This window comes from Nycticebus coucang, chromosome 16 (genome assembly GCF_027406575.1).
Source record: "Nycticebus coucang isolate mNycCou1 chromosome 16, mNycCou1.pri, whole genome shotgun sequence".
NCBI classification, from domain to species: domain Eukaryota; kingdom Metazoa; phylum Chordata; class Mammalia; order Primates; family Lorisidae; genus Nycticebus; species Nycticebus coucang.
In genome coordinates, this window is record NC_069795.1 from 8,133,999 (window position 1) to 8,141,760 (window position 7,762).

Genomic DNA, 7,762 nt, shown 5'->3' on the forward strand with positions numbered 1-7,762 from the left:
CCCTCAAGCACACTGTTAGGGGTTAAATTGTGTCCTAGAAAAGGGGATAAGTTCAGAAAGCAAGAGCTCCTCCATTAAGTTGTGTGGTTTTTGTTTGTTGGTTTTTGCAGTTTTTGGCCAAGGCCAGGTTTGAACCTGCCACCTCTGGTATATGGGGCTGGTGCTCTACTCCTTTGAGCTACAGGCACCACCTTCCTCCATTAAGTTTTGAGAAATGTTAAATCCTCAGGATGAAAGATGTGATCCCAAACAAATTAAATTCATCATGGGTCCCCCCACTACTATAAGTACTACCAGATGCTTGCTCAGGGAGTAACACTAGCTGATCAGAATGATTCAGGGAAGGGAGAATAAGTCACTGTATCCCAACAGCATGTGGTTGTCTTGATTCCTCAATAAAGACATGGAAGGAGCTAGCAAGCATCTTAGGAATCACAGCCTTCAACTACATGGAAGGCCAATGCACCAGAGCTCCTCAGGGCCTTGATATGGGTCGCTCTCCCTCTCCTGTCCTCATCCCCAGAGCAGGGCACTTAGCAAGTGCTCTCTTTGAGTCAGTACATGAGCACCCACAGCTAGGGGAGCAGGAAAGCGAGGTCCTTAATGCAGCCACCTTATGCTCCACCGCATCCCCACCTGTTATCAGCTCTTATCTTGGTATTTGCATCAGACCTAAGTGGTCACCACAAGGATCCAGGCACAAGTTGTCAGGACACAGAAAGTAACAGCACTTTATATTTGCACAGCACTTTGCAGTCTACAAAGCACTTTCCTATAATTTCCTTTAAGAGTATTATTATAGGCTCAGTGGTTAGGGTGCTGGCCGCATACACCAAGGCAGATGGGTTTGAATGTAGCTCAGGCCTGCTCAACAATAATGCCAACTGCAACAACAACAACAAAAAATACCCACTGTGGCAGGCACTTGTGGTCTCAGCTACTTGGGAGGCCGAGGCAAGAGAATGGCCTAAGCCCAAGAGTTTGAGGCTGCTGTGAGCTGCAACACCACAGTACTCTACCGAGGGCTACATAGTGAAACTGTCTCAAAAAAATGGGCAGCGCCTGTGGCTCAAAGGAGTAAGGCACCAGCCCCATGTGCCAGAGGTGGTGGGTTCAAACCCAGCCCCAGCAAAAAAAAAAAAAGTATTATTATAACCCCAGGTTAGTGACGAGAACCCTTAAGTACATTGTTAGGGGCTGAATTATGTCCTCCCAGATATTGAATTCCTAACACCCAGGACCTGAAAATGTGACTATTAGGAGATCTTTTTTTTTTTTAGATAGGAAGTTCATATTTTATTTCTCCAGGGACATACTTACAGTTGGATGAAAGTTAAAGGCCTGCTTGCACACCAAAGCCAGGTCCTTTGGGGGGGCTTCAATTAAAGAGGTAAGACCTCCAGCTGGCTCACAGGAGAAGCACCCACTCCTTGGCCCAGGTTTTGGAATTCTGTCAGCCTTGAGCTCATCCATAATATCGTCAATATCCTTAGGCGTCAGTCAGATCCTCATAATAGCTGTTATTTATTTGAACCATTGGTGCATTTACACAGGCCCGGAGACATTCCACCTCTACAAGAGTGAAAAGTTTGTCAGGTGTTGTCTCCCTAACCTTTACTCAACTTTTTGTGAATTGCTTCCAGAATGCTGTCAAGAGTTGAAGCATGCAAGGGATAGTAGTGGGGACCTGAATGTGACACTTTCCAACTGGCTTTCCATTATACAGAGTATAAAAAGTTGCTACTTCGTATACTCTCCTTGCAGTACTTATAAAACTTCTGCAACCTTATTCATTGCAGAAATGGGCAACCACCCATGCTACCTTTGAGTTAAATCCATGGCCGGAAGCACAGCTGCTGCTTTATGCCCTTCCGGGTAGTTTTTTACAATTGCCTCTATCCTCTTAAAGTTTTCTAGTGTGAAATCCAATGGAGTATCTGGGTTATTCTCAGGAGTATCTCTGTGCACAAATAAAGCTCCTCCAGTTCCATTTTCCACAGCTGTCTTATGCAAATTCCTCATATGTCTTACCCACTGGGCAGCGAAGCCAGCTGCCCAGGCCCAGACCACCACGGAGAAGAACATGGCTGGCCAGACAGCTCACCGTCCTATTAGGAGATCTTTAAGGAGATAAATGAGGTCATATAGGTGGACCGTAATTCAATGTAACGGGTGTCCTTGTAAGAAGAGACTAAGACACAGACACAGAGGAGACCATATGAGGAGACAGGGGAGAAGACGGCCAGCTGTAAGCCAAGGACAGAGTCCTCGAGGAAAACCAGCCCACCCTGACTTCCTGATCTCAGACTAATAGCCTCCAGAATCAGGAGAGAATAAATTTATGTTCTTCTCCATACTGGGGTATGTCATGGCAGCCCTAGAAAACTTAGTACCCACAGGCAACCATCAAGCAGCACAAACTTAAACCCCAATTAGTTGACTGCAGACAATGCTCCCCCCACCCTGGCAGGATGCCCCTCTGCATGAACTGGAAAAAGGCACCTCTTGTTTAAGATACACTTTACTGCTGTCTGTCAGAAAATGAACCTACCTAGAATGACTCTAATTGGGACAGTGTCGCTAGAGTTGCTCCGTGCCTGGCATGCACCACTGGACGTGGTGGCCTGCAGTGGAAAACACAAGTGGACACCCTGTGCAGAGGAGTGCACAGGCCGCTGACGGCTGAGGCTCCCCAAGCTCCAGCCAGCAGCGTCCACTATAAACATGGGCTCAGAACCTGAGTCCCACAGATGTTAGGACAGCAAAGCTCCCTCTGACATTGTCAGCAGCGTCTGTAATGCACCCTGCCTTGCAGGCAACCCCGCTCCCCACTTAGGTTTTTAATAATATTAGTGCTTTGAAATCTACACATAATGTAATTGGATTAGGCATCCTCTTTGCCTAAACAATCTTGAGGTTTTGATTTAATATTGATCTTGGTCAGCTGGTCCAAATACTGTGTGTCATACTGCAATTAGGTTGCCTAAAATTATTTATTTTCAAAAGAATGGTTTTTGAAACAAGACCAACACACTAAGGGGGGTGACAGAGTGGTTATAGTTCATATGGCCATTGTCTTAATATCATCCTTCTGGTCACACAAAAATCTGTCACACCTTGTATTTTATCAAGTGGTCAAAACAAGATTGGAGGCCTGGCACAGTGGCTCACACATGTAATCCCAGCAGTTTGGGAGGCTGAGGTGGGCGGATTGCCTAAGCTCACAGTTGGAGACCATGGACTCTGCTGAGCAGGCCTGCCTCCCTGAGCTAGAGCGAGACCGCCCATCTCTAAAAATAGCCAGGTGTTGTGGTGGGTGCCTGTAGTCTCTGCTGCTCAGGAGGCTGAGGCAAGAGAATCACTTGAGCCCAAGAGTTAAGAGGTTACTGTGAGCTATAGTAGAGTGCCATGGTGACAAAGTGAGACTGGGGGGAGGGGGGAAGACTCGAAAGGAGTTTGGGGAAATGCAACTATTTCTATATGTATCCTTTGAAGAAAAAAGATGATTATTTAAAATACAATTTTTCTAACAGGAGGAAAGAAAAAAGATCATATAAAATGAAAATAGGATGGTGGAAATAAGAGAGAGAGAGAAGTTCTCTTGAAGGCTCACGACAGAGTTGTTTGTACATACTAGAAAACAGTATGCGGCTGTACAGTGAAAGCATGTGGGATGGAGTTCAGTACCATTCTGCTAGTACCTCTCTCTCTCTGAGAAGACAAATTTCCATGGACCCTGCTGAGCAGGCCTGCCTCCCTCTCGGCAAGACCCCAACCTCAGCAGGAGCTGCCCTGGCCTGCACAGACCTGAAGCCCATTGGGATCTGGGTGCCAGGAAAAGTTGGTCTGGGTCAGTATCATCTGAAGAGATCCTTCCCTGAAGGGATGGGCTTGAACTGGCCTTGAAGAATTGGAGGCCCTTGGAGAAGGGGGAGTCTGAGAGGGCCAAACCTCAAAAGGCACATGAGAACCATGGTGTCAGGGACATGACCAGCTGGAGTTTCCCCACAGTTGGTACTCTTCCAGGAACAGGGTAAAAGCATACAGACCACATCCTGCTGTGCTCACCTATGTTCAACAGACTCATTCAGAGCAGTAATTTACATTCATGCTTTGTGAGCAGGTCCCATGGAGAGAGGCAAAAAAGGAGCTTCAAGGTCATATCAGCTCGTCCTCTGAGAGAGCTTATCTATCAATGATTCACTCAACACTCCTGAGCACCGCCCTTGTGCCAGGACGGCTGCAGGTGTGGGAAAGACAGTAGTGAGCAGGACCGCCTGGGAGCCTTCCCTTGGGGCCTGGGGATGGACACAGGCACTTGTGCCAGAGGGCGATGAGTGCTTTGAGGAAAAGTGAAGCAGGGGAAAGAGCCACCTGTTTTGATGAGGGAATCAACAGACAACTGAGAAGACAACTTCCGAGCCGGAGGGAGTGGCTGCTGGGTGCCACTCACCTCTTAGCTATCATGGCGTCACTGGTGACTCTGCCGGATCTAAATGGGGTTCTGTTTATCCTTTGCCATCTGTGATAATAGTAACGGCAGGCCACTGCCACAAGAAACCATTCCAGATGTTTGCTCCCATTTGCAAAAGTTTACAGCTCAGCTGCCTAGCTCTGCTTTCTGCGCTATAAGCATTTATCAGCTGTTCCCCAAACTGCACTGGGCAATCTCCAAAGACAGATGTAGACACATGGTGACCTCCTTATCAGCTGTCAAGACGTCAGACTTCTGAGAACATGCACGTTCAAGAGCATGCTGAACACGCCGTACGTACTTCCCAGATCCTCCCCAGACCTCGCCTCTCCATATTAGGCTGTGCAGGCAGGCGGACACACGCATAGTCCGCAGCTCGGGGTTGGTGTTGCTATCTTTGGAAACAGCACACATCTTCTGAGTCCCATAGAGAGTCATGTCCACCTGTGATTATCTTTTGGCAGGGCATTTGCCTTTTAAAGGCACCCACATGCCCCCGCCACTCAAGCTGAAGGAATTCAGACGAGTCACTTGGGAGCTCTGAGAACGACACTTCCCACTGAGGGACTGCAGAGCTAGATGAAGAGTTCAGCTTGACTTGCTTAAATTTTGCAGGAGTAGTTTCTTAAACATTGGTGGGCTGAAAACCAACCAGGTATGTATCGAAAACGCAGATGGCTCCATCCTACATCCCAGAGACTTGAGTGCGCAGACAATATGAAGAGGACACTGGAATTCTACGATGTATAGGCCTCGGAGAGCTTCAGATGCTGGTGGCTGCAAAACTCACTTTGAGAAACTGTTTTAAAAGTGTTTTACAGCCAAAAACTAAGTGGTGGAGGCAAGTTTTTTGTTGTTGTTGTGTTTTGAGACAGTTTTACTTTGTCACTCTCAGTAGAGTGCCATGGCATCATGGCTTGCAGCAACCTCAAACTCGGGCTCAAGGGATCCTCTTGCCTCAATCTCCCCAGTAGCTGGGACTACAAGCACCTGCCACGATACCGGCTAGTTTTTCTATTTTAGTATAGATGGAGTCTAGCACTTGCTCAAGCTGGTCTGAACTCCTGACCAGCAATCCAGCTGCCTCGGCCTCCCAGAGTGCTACAGGGGGTTACAGGGGTGAGCCACCTCGCTGGCTCTGGAGACAAATTTTTTGAGAATTTTCCTCCTCTGGCAGCAAGCGAGGATCATGAAGAACGCACAATAGCTTCCTTTTAAAACCAACATGAAAATCCCTCTGAACACGAAGCAGGGAGGAGGTCTAGAAGTGCAAGCACAGGGTGACGTTCCCGGCATCCCTGGGGTTCCCAGACCCCTCCCTCCGACTTTCCCCTTCCCTTTACAGTTCTGTCTGTTGTTGGTCTTTTAAAACTCTGATTTCCACTATGCCCATCAAAATTCCGATCTTAGATCAAAAATCCCTCTCCTCTTATCCCCTGAGTGTAACTAAAATTAGCTGATACTTGCAAACGCATGTAATAAAGCTAAAGGTGAAGAAAACTGAGGGGAATCGCGATCAAAAATACAAACAACAACAGCTGTCTGAGTTTCCCAAGTGTAGGTTTCTAATGCTAAGATGCCCAGCAGCGAATGGTGTCCCCTGCCCTGCCCCCAAGGTCCTGAACTCTTCTGCTGGCTTCTTTCCCTCCACCTACTGGCCCAGCACTGCCATAGCCTCCTCTGAAAACCAGGGCAGGAAAAAGAAAATCTGGTTTCTTATCTGCGAAAATCTCCCCTTCAGGTAGGGTGGCCCCACTACTTCTGGTCCCCACCCTGAGGTGCTCCCATCTCGAGCACTCTGTTCCCAAGCTGAGCCCCTGGGCTCTGATCCTGGGGTACTTTGTGGGCATGCCTAGCACACACACCTTAATAATCCTCACCCACAGCCTCTGCCGTGTGCCACCAGATGGACATACCAAAGGCGGCGGTAACTTGGAAACTGGCCCCCGGGTTCATATCCTATAGAAAAAAGTAAAGCACCCCACCCCAAAAGTTCAAGTCTGACACTCCCCTCACACACTTCTAGCACCCCACTTCTGACCCACGCCTTCTTGATTTCTTCTCTACATAAATAGTTCTTAACAGCAGGAAAGACCATGGCCCAGCTGACTGGAGTCACTGATAGACAACGCATTGGTTTAGGTTTGTAAATTAACTTATGTGCAATGTCTTATAATACGTCACATTTACTGAAAAGAATCGTACGGCACAGAATGAGACTGGCCTGGAAAATCTGGGCTGCATGGTTGCCGTAGTAATTGATGTCTTTGAGAACAAATCCAGGCTTTGCTAATTACAGCCTTCTATTTTTAAACTCATCTCTATTCTTCTCCCCCAACCCAACATTTCTCACACAACTTCAGCAGTAAAATACTGTTACTGTTATTTGTACAGCCTGTGCTGATCTCAGAATAACTCTCTCAGGCAGCAGTGGCCTGCCACTGAGGGGAGAGCCACTTGTCCCCCAAGCTCACGGAAGGCCAAATAAAGACTTCTGGACCAACCCCAGTCACTGTCCCCAGTGGGAGTCCAGGCAGCACGGACTCCTGGGTTCCCGGGGTCAGGCTGGGCTAAAGCCTTGGTGGCGGTTTGTTTGCCCACAGCCCTGGGAAGTCCAGGCCACCACGCTGCCTCATGGGGGCTTTTGAGTAACATGCCACCAAAGTCAGGGCCAGGCAGGACCTCCTGGACTGTGTCACATCTCTCAGGCTGGGTCAAGACCCAATACCCACACCCCACAGAAAGTCTTCCATGAGCCTTGCTGATGAAAGTTTGGGGACCTGAACTCCACCTGGAGGCCCGTCCTTTCCAGAACAAGAGTGGGTGCTGTGGAGACGGAGAACTCAAGTGTGAACAAGCAACTACAGCAAGGCAGTCGGCAGTCTGCCACTTACCTGGTTCCTTTCCTGGGGCTCCCGGGACCACAGACTGGGTACCACAGACCGGGTAACTTAAAACTTAAAACAGTCTCAAAGGCTGAAAGTTTGAGGTCAAGCTCCTCCCAAAGGCTCTAGGAAGCACCTGACCCCAGCCTCTCTCCTGGGCTTTGGCGTTCCCTGACTTGTAGAAGCATCACCCTACTCTCTGGCGTTCCCTGACTTGTAGAAGCATCACCCTACTCTCTGGCGTTCCCTGACTTGTAGAAGCATCACCCTACTCTCTGGCGTTCCCTGACTTGTAGAAGCATCACCCTACTCTCTGGCGTTCCCTGACTTGTAGAAGCATCACCTTACTCTCTGGCGTTCCCTGACTTGTAGAAGCATCACCTTACTCTGCCTTCATCTTCAC

General features: G+C 48.5%; 1 pseudogene; it reads right to left on the bottom strand.

Moving 5' to 3' along the window:
- Nucleotides 1–1,333: 1,333 nt before the first annotated feature.
- On the bottom strand, nucleotides 1,334–2,093 carry LOC128567889 (NADH dehydrogenase [ubiquinone] flavoprotein 2, mitochondrial-like; annotated as a pseudogene).
- Between the last annotated feature and the right edge of the window lie 5,669 nt (nucleotides 2,094–7,762).